Source organism: Coenobita brevimanus, chromosome 44, assembly GCF_032717465.1.
Source record: "Coenobita brevimanus isolate Jiangsu-jjx chromosome 44, ASM3271746v2, whole genome shotgun sequence".
NCBI lineage: Eukaryota > Metazoa > Arthropoda > Malacostraca > Decapoda > Coenobitidae > Coenobita > Coenobita brevimanus.
Genome location: NC_136997.1, coordinates 39,163,868 through 39,179,533, shown reverse-complemented (window position 1 = coordinate 39,179,533; position 15,666 = coordinate 39,163,868).

Below are 15,666 nucleotides of genomic sequence, written 5' to 3'. Positions count from 1 at the left end.
ATCTATCAACTTGTACCTTTTCTTCTTGCTGGAAGTTTGCTCTAACTCAGCCAGTCCCAAAGAAGGGTGACCATTCCCAACCCTCTAACTATCGTCCAATTGCTTAATATCCTGTATCTCAAAAGTTTTCGAGTCAATTCTTAATACAAAGATTATAAAGCATCTTTCATATCACAACCTTCTTTCTGATCGTCAGTATGGGTTCCGTCAGGGACGCTCCACTGGCGATCTTCTCACCTACCTTTCAGACTGCTGGTCATCCTCCTTTCGGGACTTTGGCGAAAGCTTTGCCATTGCACTTGACATCTCAAAGGCTTTCGATCGAGTCTGGCATAAATCTTTAATTTCCAAACTGCCCTCTTATGGTGTCTATCCTTCTATCTGTGCCTTCATCTCTAGCTTCCTATCTGGTCATTCTTTAGCCGCTGTTGTAGATGGCCATCGTTCTTCTCCTATATCTATCAACAGTGTTGTTCCTCTGGGCTCTGTCCTATCACCAACTCTCTTCCTTTTATTCATCAATGACCTTCTAAGCTGTACATCGAACCCTATCCACTCATACGCTGATGACTCCACCCTGCACCTTTCCATTCGGTTCCCACAACGCCCATCTCACCAGTTACTTCAACAGACAAGGGATGAGGCTATGGAACACCTAATGTCTGACTTGGCTCGTATCTCTGACTGGGGTAAAAATAATATGGTTGTTTTTAATGCATCAAAGACTCAGTTCTTACACCTATCAACACGACATAATCTACCACAGGTGTACCCACTAATGTTTAATAACATTCAGCTCAATCCTGCATCATCCTTGAATATGCATTCACTCGGGACTTATCTTGGAAAGATCATATTTTTCTTGTAAAATCTGCTTCCAAGAGATTGGGTGCGCTAAGCCGACTCCATTCCTTCTTTACCCCTGCACAATTGTTGACTCTATACACGGGTTTTATCCTCCCCTGTGTGGAGTACAACTCTCATGTGTGGGGAGGCTCTCCACATACAGCTCTTCCCATTAGGGTGGAGTCAAAGGCTTTTCTTCTTGTTAACTCTCCTCGTCTTAGTGGCTCCCTTCAATCTCTGTCTCTTCGCTGCACTGTTGCATCTTTACTCTTTTCTATCGCTACTTCAATGGTCATTGCCCCTCTGAGCTTGCATCCCTCCACCTCTACGACAGGCGTGTAACATCCGTCTAGCAGCAAACTTTCATCCCTTTTCTGTCCAACTCTCTAATGCAAGAGTTAACCGTTACTCCCAGTCCTTCATTTAGGCAACAGTCAACTCTGGAACTGTCTCGCTCTGTCTGTATTTCCTGCTTCCTATGATCTCCAGTCTTTCAAACGCAGTGTGTCCAGGCATCTCGAAGTGATCGGATCTTGAGTTTGGGTCTCTCTTGTATTTCGTTTTCTCTTGGAAGGAACAGTTATTGCGGGCTCCTGACCTTTGGTTCCTTCTTCCTCACATAAGAAAAAAAAAGACCATACATAAAAAAAAATAATAATAAGACTAGAGTGCACATAAGAAGCATACTCGGAAACGAGTGTATCTTGGTGTCCGCTTCCTGTGATGATCAAAAGGTTTCATTATTCTTGGATTCTGGCTCTCCAGTGAATTTATCCCAAGAGGAATTAGAGAGGATTTTTAGAAACAAGGAGAAAGTAACTTTTGTGGAGGAATCTAAACCTTCGTGGAGGAATCTGATTTAGACTTACATGCTCCAGATAGCAAACAAGTAACCGTAAAGGGCGTGATACAGTTTACTCTGACAACAATCCCTGCTAATTGCTATATAGTAGAGAACTTGGCAATAAGAGCTAACATGTTATTGGTTTTGAGAACCATGAGGAAAGAGAATATCGAATTACTCCCACATATGAACGGGATACAAGACGACAAAGAATTAATAGAGGAAATTTCACAAAAAATGTCACCCAACAATTGTACAGTAGAAAATCGAAGGGAGTTGGAACAATCAAACATCTTAGCAGAACGATTCAGTCTGACGAGAGTACACATGCACTCACACCATCCCTTCCCTCTCCCCCGTCCCCTTTGCCTAGGGACCGAGGTAACAGTAAAGTCCCAGCATTATTTCCTGCACATCTCACCAATGATGTAGTTATTCCACTTAATTCATATATGAAAGTCACCATAGAGAGTAAATTGAAGAATGAAATGTTCTTGTCTTTGAAGAATCATGTCAAGTGACAGGACTCTCGGTGGAAAATGCCTTACGTCAAGAGAATAACGGTGGGGAAACAAATGTGTTCCTAATTATATATGCGCCTTAGAGACTTGTTCTTCTCCTATACAGGCAGTAACTATAGCTGGAACATCAAGTAAGATAAAATCGACAGACAGAGAGTGCATAAAGGAGAATATGATTCACTTAGGAAATTTAGATGTGGAAAATGATCTACTGGATTTATTACAAAAACACCAACAGACAGTCGCATTACGTGCAGAACAATTATGTACTGTAGGTTATACTAACCTGATTAAACACAAGATTAACGTACACCAGGACACAACCAATATATGTACCAGCCTATAGAGTAGCACACTCACAACGTACCTTTGCAAATCAGTATGTTGATGAAATGTTTAAACTGGGTATTACTGAGCCGTCAGTCTCCTCGTGGATAATACCCCATTATTTTTCGTGCCCAAACGAAATGCAGAAATGCTTGCGGTAGTCGATTACCATTAATTAAACCAAACACAATCCCAGACCGGTTTCCTAAGCCATTCTTAAGTGACGTCTTGCAAAATATTGGACCAGAAAATAATACATTTTCCACAGTCGACTTGCTTAATGGCTACTATCAAATTGCACTTGATCAGAAGGCACGCAAATACACTGCTTTCTCCACAAATACAGGGCATTACCAATATAAAAGAATGCTGATGGGGTTAAGGACAGCTCCAGGAACATTCCAACGATTAATGAATTGTGTACCATCTGGAATGTTAGGAATTGGTATATTTGTATACTTGGACGACATCATAACTGCAAGACACACAATAGATGAACAGCTACAGAAATTAGACCAGCTCTTACACAAGTTAGTCAATGCTGGTTTGAAAATTAAGAGGCTTACATGCAAATTTTGATTTAAGGAAACAAAATTCTTAGGCCAGAGACTTGATGTGGAGGGGATCCACACATCTGACAACAAAGATACAAGCAGCAAGGGATTTCCCTGAACCCACAAATGTGGAGGAAGTATGACAATTTTTAGGACTGGCAGGCTGTTACATATCATTCATACAACAATTCTCTCATATAGAACCATTATTCCACCTAATGAAAAAACAAGCTGTATTTCAGTGGCAAGAGGAACAAAACTTGGCACTTAATGAATTAAAAGATAAACATACATGTGCTTGGCCTATCCTAATTTCACAAAACCATTCATAATTTGCACAAATGCATCTCTTAAAGGATAAGGGGCCGTACTGATGCAAGAAGATAAGCGTGGAAAATATCAACCAATTGCATTCGCTAGCAGACAAATAAAAAGTGCAGAGAAAAATAATTGCATTACAAAAGTTTCGAGATTTGGTATACGGTTACGAAATTCACCTATTCACCAAACATAAACTGCTCGTGGGCATATTCCAAGAAAATCTCCTCTCTGAGAGGGGAGCATTATGGAAATGTACGGTTGAAAACTATAATGTACATATTTACTACATCCAAGGCAAAATAAATTTAGCTGCTGACGCATTAATCTAGCAACCCGACGACAATTCATGTCGCGACATTAGGTCTGAAGGAAAACATCCAAAACCATTATGAAATCTCGAAAGCACAGAGACTTGATCCAACGTGGTCTAAGTTATTTACAAGTTGGAAAGTGGCGAGGACATACAATTACCCAAGCTACATATGCCACTCGAACAATTCCCAGTAGTCGACAATGCCTTATATATGATCAGCCCAGGACAACCAAATGATAGTAGAAATAAGGGACAACTAATGGTCCTGATAAAATGATACCTCACATATTAAGGACGATACACGATAGTCCACATGCAGGACATCCTGGTAAAAATAGGACAGTCAGAGAAGCAAGGCTGTTATACCACAGGCCATTGTTACGAAAAGATATACACAGTCATATAGACAGGTGCATGCGATGTGCAAGACACAAAGGCTACACGTTAACACCTGCACCTATAGGGAAATATCCTGTACCTAACCAACCGTGGGACGTTGTCACAGTTTACTTGCTTAAGTTATCCTTATCTTACAGTAATAATCAGTATCTCTTCGTTGCCACAGATCATTTCACAAGCTATGTGATTTTAGTTCCATTTAAGGATAAGACGGGAGAAACGGTGGCAAGGGCAATCATATTGTCGATAATATAAAATGCAAATTCACCACACCAAGGTATTAATAAATGATAATGGAGGTGAATTTAATTCTAAAATTAAACAGTACAATATTGAAAAGGTTCATGTCTTAGCCTATCACCCACAAAGCGATGGGTTGGCAGAGGGACCAAAAAAAAAAAAAGTGTTGGATGTGTTATGACACTGTCAGTGAAAACTATGCAGGCTGGGATGATTGGATTCCCAGAGTGGAAGCATCAATTAATTGTGAAATAAACAAGTCTATAGGAAACACACCACATTTCATTATCTATGGGACAGACAAAAAATTATCGTATGAATTCTGAAAGGTGAAAATTTGCCTGTATACAGTTATGACGATTATCCTAAACTCCGTTTGTGTGAGTTCCCTGAAGTACAAAAAATGGTGAAGAAACAATTATCGATGACCAAGGAAGAAATGACGGAGTCATTCATTAGAAGGGCAAAAGAATCAACTATCAGCGTAGGTGACATTGTCTATAGGATCATTCACACTAGAGAATAAACTATCACCGAAATTTGAAGGCCCATCCAGAGTAGTTAAGGAGACAGCAAACAAGGTAGTAATTAAGTCACTGTTGAATGGCGAAGAAAAGCATATTCATTTAAAAAGGGTCCCAAGAAATTTAGCCAGCAATTATGCAACCACGCAAACCATCGAAAAACTGAACACAAACGATGATAATAAAATGGAAGAAATCAATGCATACAGAAATAAATGAAGATCGCATAACATAAAAACAAAAATAGGTGCAACTGTTGTTACAAATGCCACAATGCAGCATTTACATGATCTGGTTATAGATTTAAACTCCTTTTGTAAGTGAAACAACGAGCAAAGTTTAGTTCTCCAAAAGCCAGTTTGTAATGCGCATCATCACTATCATGGACCTCAGCATGACTGGATTAGCTAATTAATATACTGTATATATATATATATATATATATATATATATATATATATATATATATATATATATATATATATATATATATACACACCCGGTATATGTATTTTCTCATCTATATAGCAAGAGAATCAGCTCACTTAGACGCTAAACATTTAATGAGGCAAGGATGCATCACAGCCCTAACGGCCTCGGGGGCAGTTGTGAAAGATATCATGAGTACTGAAATTAGTTTGGACATATAATGTGAATTGCCGGTATTGTTGGAGATCATTGGCAAGCCACTAAGGACACTGGAAGCTATGACATGAAGTTCTGCTTCAGAAGCTCCTAACACAAAGGACGTAACTGAATTAATTAAGTTAGCAATATGGAAAATTAATTAGAACAGGCAAAAACTACCATGCTCATCATGATCCAAGATATCCCTATCTCGTGGAATGGAGGCACTTAGGAACATGAAGAACATAACACATACACGTGAGAGGTGCTGTTTGTTCGACCTGGGTGGTACAATTCTAGGGAATATTTTTGGACTGGCTGCAGAAGATCTTCAAGAAATAAACAAATTTAATATGATAGCTCAGGTATTAACATATCAACAGAAGCTAGTTGACAATCAAAACAAGGTAATGATGACGACTGTGAAAAATCTCAGAATGGCAGAAAGAATAACTTACCAGAGTGTGGACAAATTAAATGCAATGGAAGGAAATATGACACTTTTTCAAGACTTCTCAGAGGTCATGGAACATACTGACATAATAATACTCCAGTTAGACAACACTAGATCTCGTTATCAAGCTTTTATGAAAGGCATTGCGAATACTGGTAATGGCAAGATCACCATTAACTTTTTCCAGTTCACGATCTACGTCAAATAATTAGTCAAGGCATACATAAACATGGTTTGAAACCTTTGTTTAAGGACAGGAATCTCATGCTAAAATGTCCATACTTAGAAGCGACTCTAAGACCAACATCAGTAATAGAACATGTACCATTCTTAACAGACAATCTGTTCACAATCTATCAAATACACCCTTTTCCGTCTAAGAATAATGACATCTTGGTCACCATGAACATCAACACCAGCACCGAACTCATCATGGTCTCCGAGAGACAGGACTCTCTTACTTTCGTTAGTGAATTAACGACTTTACGAGAGTGTCGTACGTCCTTACATGCTGTTCACCTTTGTCCTGCGTACGTCATCACGTTTCAGCCAACTGGAACAGTCCTTTGTGAAATGGCTATCATAAGAAATCATGTCATTCATCGGCATTGCAACCTCACATTTGCTACAGATAAATTCACCCACTATCAGGACATTGGGCATTCACAGTTTTTCCACTTCACTCATAACACATCAGTTTTCGTAATTTGTCCGGATACACCACCATCTAAGTGAGATTTACAAGTTAGGCAGCCGAGATCTTTCTCGACGTTTCTCGTACAGTTAGTTCTGGTACGAGCTTGAGTTGCCAGTTTGCCTGCTGTTTGTGAGTGTAGTTTTTCGTAGGTTGTACAGTAATTTTTGTGCTCTTTTTCTCTATAATGTTTCTGTGACTGTTAAATTATGCAATTTAATTTCAGTCAGTATGCTAAATAATTTACAGTGTTATGTAATGTAGGGAGGCTTTGGCATGTTTTGGTTGTCTCTGAATTGGCAACTGTTTTTCTTGTAGAATGTAGACGTTTCCAGTCAAATGCAAGCTTATATAAAGATGGGGAGAGGCTAGGGCAGGTGTAGTCGGGTGTCAAATCAGTTTGAGTGAATTGCAGATGGTTTTGGCTCAGTTTGAGTGTAGTGCAGTGTCAGTGTCAGTGAAGATTGTATATTATTGGTACTTGTGAAAACAGTGGCAAACAGTGACAAGTTATTGAAGTTTGTATATCATTGGAACTTGAGAAAACAGTGAAGTGTCAAGCATTAAGTGTAACAACTGTGAAGTGTTGTTAAGCATTAGTGTAATAGCAGTTAGTAAAGTGTGTATAGCTCCAGTGCTTGTGAGAACAGTTAAGTTGGAATGTATTAAGTGGAAGTATTAGGAGAATAAAGACAGTGAACTTTAAGAAGCCAGTGTTTATTTTCGCCTCAGCTGATCTTGTGTACTGTACACCTAAAGGCTGACCATAGGAAGAACAACTCACTGGGCAACGTCTTTCCTGTACTGAACTACTGCTGTTGGAGCCTGTGGCAGTGTGGGACGTGGACGTAACACTTGTCTCAGGAGTTTGGGATTATTCAGGGCTGCAGTGAGTCTAACCTTCGACATGGATGCAGATGGTGTGCAGACAATGTCTCGTGCTGAGCAGGAGCAGGAAATTTCCCTGGCGACGATTGTGAAGCTAATACAAACCCAAAGAGAAGAACAGGAAGAGCTCAGGAATGAAATCAATGAACAATTGCAAGCACGAAGTGTACAACTACAAGCACGAAGTGTCCAACTACAGGCATTGAATGAAGGACTGAAAAAAAAGACAGAATGAATTCAACGAACTAGTACAGGCACGAGATGTACTATTGAAGGCAAATATGGAACAACTAGAGGCACAATGTGAAGAACAAAAAGAACAATATGGGCAACTTCAAGAGGCATCACAGGAACAACAGAGAGAATTACAACCGAGGGTGCAAGGACAGCTAGATGCATTCATGGGGGAAATGAAGGAGGAAGTAGATGCCAAGCTAAAGCAGCAGAAGGATGAGGTAACCAATGATGTAATGGAGTTCAGACAGCATCTAGATAACCAGGTGAAGCATGTAGACAACCAGCTGATGATTAGCGAGGGAATAATGACGGAGTGCAAACAGCATGTGGACAACCAGCTGAAGATTAGTGAGGGAATAGTGACGGAGTGCAGACAGCATCTAGATAACCAGTTGAAGCATGTATTCGACCATGTGGAGATGGTTTGTGAGAAAACTTGGGCTGTAGAGAGATGTTGCACAACTGAGCCTCAGGTTCGTGTACAGGGAGCATATGAAAGGAATGGACAGCGTATGGTGAATCTTGACGGATCCCAAGCATCTAAAGGTAGCATTGCAGGGTTGAATATCAGAATGTAGGAGATTTAAGTCCTGGCCTTAATTATGATGCCCCGGTTTTTAAGCCCCAAACCAGTGAAGTGTATGGCTATAATGGGGGTCCAATCGAAAAGAGTCCTCAGGAATTTAATGGTAGAGTATCTCGAGAAGTTTACGGGGCACAGAGTGAGTTACTTGCGGATTAGAATGGTTGGGATGATGAGACGAAGGCTGCAGAAGACCCACCGCTGAAGAAATGCAGGAGAATCTTGATGAATATTGTGCAAGAAGACAGAAGAACAGACAGCAAGGAGAGTAGTACGAATGGGAATCATAGGAAGAAATGCTGCTGTACTGTGGTGACGGGACCGGCATCAGATGATGAGGACCTGGGGAGGATGCAGATGGAGGGTGCAGATTTACAACCAATGCTGGAGTGGCTGCAACGGAGTACAGTCCGACCATCTTGGGAAGAAGTTTCTAGGCTGGGCCCTGTTCAAGAGATGCTGGAGTCAGTAGGATCTTTTCGTTTGAACAATGGGCTACTGGAGCATCAGTGGAAGACACCTGATGGCCTCAGCAAGTATTGGCAACTGGTGGTTCCGAAGGAGATGAGGTCCGAGATCTTGGATGAGTCCCATAACCAGATCACTAGTGGGCAGCTGGGAATGAAGAAAACTCTAAGCAGGCTGCGACAGATGTTCTACTGGATTGGCATGCATCAGAATGTTGAAGAGTGGTGTCGGGCCTGTGATGTGTGTTGTGCCAAGAAGGGACCCAAGAAACGTGGCTGCGCCCCTCTTCAGCTGTACCAAGTGGGTGCACCAATGGAAAGAGTCACGGTGGACATTGCTCGACCTTTGCCACTCACTGAGAGAGGAAACCGATATACTGTATATGTGTCGCCATGGACTAATTCACCAAGTGGCCAGAAGCCTATGCTATCACTGATCAGGAGGCTGTGACTGTTGCTCAGGTGTTAGTTGATCAGTTTTCTGTCGTTTTGGGATGCCACAAGAGCTACATTCAGACCAGGGTAGAAACTTCGAGTCTGCTGTGCTCTGTAAGTGCTGCAAGTTATTGGGATTCAAGAAGATCAGGACGACCCCACTAAGGCCACATTCAGATGGGATGGTGGACAAATTCAATTGGACCCTGTGGCAAGAACTGGCGAAGTACTGCATAGATAGACAAACAGAATGGGTCCAGAAATTACCTGTGTTGCTGATGGCATATCGGTCTGCATCCCATGAGTCTACCGGCTACACTTCTGCAAAACTGATGTTGGGCCACGGGTTACGCTTACCTGTTGACTTGTTAATGGGAAGACCACCTGATGAAGAGCTGCCTACAGACACCACTGGCTATGTGAAACACCTTCATGAGAGACTGGCTTAGGTACATCATCAAGTGCAAAGAGCCCTCAAGTTTTCAGGAGAAGTGATGCCAAGGCAAGTGAGGTGAGCTTCAAGGATGGTGACCGAGTTTGATAATACACTCCTTAGCGAAAGAAGGGACAGTCACCGAAGCTGGAAAGCCTGTGGGACGGGCCTTACACTGTGTTGGACCGCCTTTCAGATGTAACGTATCGGATTCGGGGAGGCAGGAAATCTCACCCAATGGTGGTACATGTGAACCGTCTGTGGCAGTACCGTGGGCCAGGACAGTACACCTGGTACGCCTCCGAGGAATTGTGCACACCCGCAGCTGAGGATGTTGAGGAGGACCAAAGAGATTAAGTGCAAGAGGATGGTGACAGTTCCTCAAGAGAAGAAGCGAATCAAGAAGAGGACCAAGACCTTCCAGGAGGGGTGGACTGTTTGGAGGAGGAAGGACATCATCGGAACCGGCACAGAAGAAGACCTGATAAGTTGAAGGATTATTTTGTGTTTAGTTAGATGTTTCATTAAGATTAAGGTTTATGTTTGCATATACTGTGTAGTTTTGTCGGGACGACAAAGAACTAGGGAGGAGGTAGTGTTATGAAGAGAGATTTGCCAGTTAGGTAGCCGAGATCTTTCTCGATGTTTGTCGTACCGTAAGATCCGGTACGAGTCAGAGTTGCCAGTTTGCCTGCTGTTTGTGAGCGTAGTTGTTTCGTAAGTTGTACAGTAATTTTTGTGCTCATTTTCTTTATAATTTTTATGTGATTATTTGTTAAATTATGCAATTTAATTTCAGTCAGTATGCTAAATAATTTACAGTGTTATGTAATGTAGGAAAGCTTTGGCATGTTTTGGTTGTCTCTGAATTGGCAACTTTGTTCTCGTAGAATGTAGACGTTTCCAGTCAAATGCAAGCTTATATAAAGATGGGGAGAGGCTAGAGCAGGTGTAGTCGGGTGTCAAATCAGTTTGAGTGGAGTGCAGTCGGTTTTGATTCAGTTTAAGTGTAGTGCAGTGTCAATGTCAGTGAAGAGTGTATATTTTCGGTACTTGTGAAAATAGTGGCACACAGTGACGGGTCATTGAAATCTGTATATCATTGGAACTTGAGAAAACAGTGAAGTGTCAAGCATTAAGTGTAACAACTGTGAAGTCTTGTTAAGCATCAAGTGTAATAGCAGTTAGAAAAGTGTGTATAGCTTCAGTGCTTGTGAGAACAGAGAAGTTGGAAAGCATTAAGTGGAATTATTTGGAAAATAAAGACAGTGAACTTTAAGGATCCAGTGTTTATTTTCACCTCAGCTGATCTTGTGTTCTGTACACCTATAGGCTGACCATAGGAAGAACAACTCACTGGGCAACGTCTTTCCTGCACTGCACTACTGCTGTTGGAGCCTGTTGCAGTGTGGAGTGTGGATGTAACATACAGTATCAGGATTAAACATAGCGCCAAACTATTGTGCTGTACTTACACCATATTTGTCCACCTTACAGTAGCTACAAACATCACTATGCCATCCTTAATCACACACACAAATACTTACATCCACTGCCTGAGATGGATTTAAACATGAGTGCATATTAACTGCCTTTCCCTAAGTCTGAAACAATGCAATTAATCAATCAAACAATGATGCCTTGGGAAGAATTTAGTGTGTGTTCAATCTATATCGTGTGTATAGTCCAGCTGCAGTTGTCTTTATAATCTTCTCCATTGTATTTAGTGTATTACTGCTCGCTATGCACAAGATGCAAGCAAGGATTGCAAAATTCTAGTCAGTATTTACGGGAGGACGAGTAAACATTCAAGTGAGACTCCCTGAGTGAAATGTGTATAATATGTAAATAATGTACGGTAAGTATTATCTACAAAGAAGAAAAATGGAAAATGAAGGAAAATTATGGGGTAACATATTATATAATAGTAATCTAATCATGAATAAATAATAAATTGATATATATATATATATATATATATATATATATATATATATATATATATATATATATATGCAGAGACTTCACTTCACCGTGAAGATATCTATGCAAACTAACCACAGGAGAAATGAAAGGAGCGACACTGAGTACTTTCGTATATTACATCTTCAGACAGAGTGAGACAGAAACATAAAGGGTAGAGGTCTTTTATGCACAACCGCAGCAGGTAGTGGCACACAGAACAATGGATGACCTGAATTTTTACCTGCGGCTTAACTTAGGGTCACCTGCAGCAGGGAGTGAAACACAACAAAGGATGACCTAAATCTTAAAAAAATGCACGTGACAAAGAAGGAGGGAGTAGAAGGGAAGGAAAGGAAAGGGGAGTGGGAGGGAAGGGGAAGGAGAGAGGGGAGAGGGAGGAGGGGATAAATACTGCTGCTTAAGACCTAGAGGATGAATGCTTGGTGTGTCCCACACAGGTGTGACTACACCACCAGGAGATGACAGGGAACAATCAGTTGTTAGTCGGGGGGATACTGCTTTAAAATTAATTCAGTTAACAATTTATCACACTTAAAATGACCATAGCTCATGTTTACATTCTTTTCATATGTGCCAGAAATTAGACAAGATTCTATTACATTTCTTTCATCTAAGCTTTTTGATCTTGCTAGAATCTTGGAGCCTGTCCAGTCAATATGGTGATCATTGGATGCTTTGTGCTGAAATAAACCACTACTCTGTTGGGCTGTTCTTTCACTGTATTTATGTTGTGAGATTCTAGTTTCCAAATCTTTTCAAGATTGTCCTATGTAAAATTTGTTACAGCTTTTACCCGGGATTTTGTAAACAACGCCTGAATTACTGAAAGGGCTGTTCTTGATGAGGGTTTTTTTGATGGTCTCATATTTGAATACTACTTGTACATTGAGTTTCCTCAGTATGTGAATAACATCAAGAAAATTTTCATGGAAGGGGAGGACAAGGGTTCTTTGAATGTTCTGGCGATCTGGCTTATTAGTTTTCCCTTCAAGGAATCGTTTCTTGACTGTATTGTGGCACTGAGTTAGTATGCTTTGTGGATATTTTAGCTTCTTTCCAATACTGTGAATCATTTTTAGTTCATCATCTAAAAATTCTGGGTCTGAAATTCTATATGCTCTTAGGTACATGGATATGAACACAGATATTTTTACATTAATATGATGGTTTGAATAGTAATGAACATATGACATAATATTTGTAGGTTTTCTGTATACCTTAGTCTTCAAAACATTTTGGTCCCTGATGACTTTTATATCCAAAAATGGCAATTCATTATCCATTTCCATCTCATGAGTAAATTTAATCGATGGAACTAACGAATTTAATTGCAGGAGAAATTCATCAATGGGAAGACTGTTAGGCCAGAAGCACAGGACATCATCAACGTATCGGAGCCAAACTATGTTTTGCTCCTTTATGGAGGTCAGTAAATGTTTCTCAAAGTACTCCATGTAAATATTTGCCAGAACTGGGGAGAGGGGATTACCCATGGCCATACCAAATTTTTGTGTGTGTATATATATATTGTCACGAGTCGGCTAGTGACATTGGCTTTTGTGGGAAACGACGAACTCTAGTGGAATCCCAGTGTATCGTTCAGTTAACCGCTCATTCGGTCGGGAGTCTTTTCAAATCAATTTTTCACTGTCATAAGTGATCGTCTTTGTGCAAGACATTAGCGCTTCCACTGAGCGATTTGTTTTGGGCGCGTTTCGCTCATTCTAGCCGTTAAAAATGCGGCCATAGCGCTCCCTTCTTTCCCACGACGGCCATGAGTTAGTCAGTCAAGATTTGAGCGTCACAGAAGTAGGTTGTGTGTGGCAGTGTCCTTCCTCAACGACACCTAGTTCCCACTGTCCACATAGCTGATTGGCGAGAGACTTAAGCGAGTGCAGTGTCCTTCCAGTAACGACGCCCAGTCATCTGCTTAGTCCACTCTTTGACCAGTATTTTCTTTTCGTTTTCCTAGACTTAAGAGTTTAGATAAGTGTGCTGTTCCCACACATGCCGGCCGGCTGCGCCGCATGTTGTTTTCCTAGGTTTAAGAATTTAGCTTTTGAGTGAGTGAGTGCGATCTCTTTATTTGAATTCACTTTGAAATGTAACGTTAAATTTATTCATTTGCAATCAATAAATTTAACAGTTCTTTTTCTTTGAGCTTAATGTACTGTAATGTAAACTCGTGTTTCATTTCCCTATAATTAAGCTTATTTCCCTTATAGCTCCTAGCTTGCATAAACGCTTTGCTGTTCATAACTGGTACTTAGGCCAGTCTTCTTGTATAAAGTTTATAATCCGTTGTGCCTTCTAGGAGTTAACGCACTAGCAAGAACCTGATATCATTGACAGTATTAGTTATTTATTGTCAGGGGTGAAGTCACTTTCTCCAGAGGCTAACAGTACCAATAAACAGCAATTGTGAGGAACTAGTCTCTGCTGTGTACTGTTGAGAAAGTTTATAAATTCTCGTTTTTAGAGAATCGAGCGAAGTAAGCTAGCATAAAATAATCATTGCTTGATTTTAGCAAGACAATTCTTGTTCCTGCTGTTCAGTATTATTGAACATTATCATTTAATATTGTTTACTTTTAAAAATCCCGTGACATATATATATATATATATATATATATATATATATATATATATATATATATATATATATATATATATATTTCTTACTATAGTCTTGGCATGGTACTGGTATTATATTACCACTGCATAAAAATATCCGTATGTCTGTTGTACACAATTGTGCCACTATATTACTACAATATGTTATACAATATTCTGTATTTATTTTTACTACCCTGTACTTACTCCATTACATGTATATAATACATACAGTATATTACTAGAGTGTGTTCTGTTTCTACCATTTTATTATGTCTCTGGAATATTGTTATGAATACCATATATTAACTGGTTATAATAGAATATGTAATTTGTTGCTTCATGCTGTCATAGGTACTCCAGCCAGGTGTGACCTAGCAATGTCAGGGCTCTATAATATCATAACACACTACATAACGTATTTATTGTTTTTATGTAACAAAGAGGTTAGATGAAAGTCATGCCTAAGTGAGAGGTCTAGAGGAAATACGCTGCACATTTTGTAGTTAGGAATTTCACACGCATAACAGTATGATGCCTGATGGAAACTCCCACAGGCTTGGAAAGTTCCACACACGTGCCCGTAGGCATGACACGGCCAATCATTTACAGGAGAAATACAGGGCAGAAGGGGTTAGAAGACAGAGAGATGGTGGGAAGAGGCAGGAACAGAGTGCACAGAGTTAGGAAGCATAAAACCACTCTAGCCTCAGTACTGCTTTTGTGAGATACACCCTCAGAAGAAATAAACTCCAGTCATACCCCAAACTTATCACTGTCTTTCTCCTACCATCCATCGCCAAGAGCAACGAACATTCTCTCTTTCTTAAAATCCCTACAATCTAACACACTTTTGGTAAAGCTCGGTGATGGCCACAATAATGACCCTCATCCCCCACCCCATGGCAAATACACTGACCTATTTCGAACACTGGCTATAATCACTACAGTGAAAAAGAAGAAACGAATGTGGGCAGGTCATGTCCTTCGTATTACATGTAACGAAAAGAGAGCCAATGTAAATGAGTGAAACAGAAGAAAAAAAATGGAGGTAAAGGCAGAGAGCAAGCTGTAAAAAGAAAGTCGATTTGCTTGCCTGGGTGGAACAATGTAACAGCCAATAGGGCAGAGTGGAAAAGAGATGGGAAAGTCCTTTTCTGTGCTGTGGCCTGTCTAGGTTGGTTGATGGGGATGATGTAGATGTTTTGCTATTAGAACGGAAAAAAATAACTGATATATCCATTCAGCAGTCAGTTTTAGTTTATCATAGATGCAACGAAAGAGCCTAGTTTTCTTTCTTTGCTACAATGAAAAGTTGCTCTTTTTGATTGACATATGACCAACCCTTACAAAGAGAAGA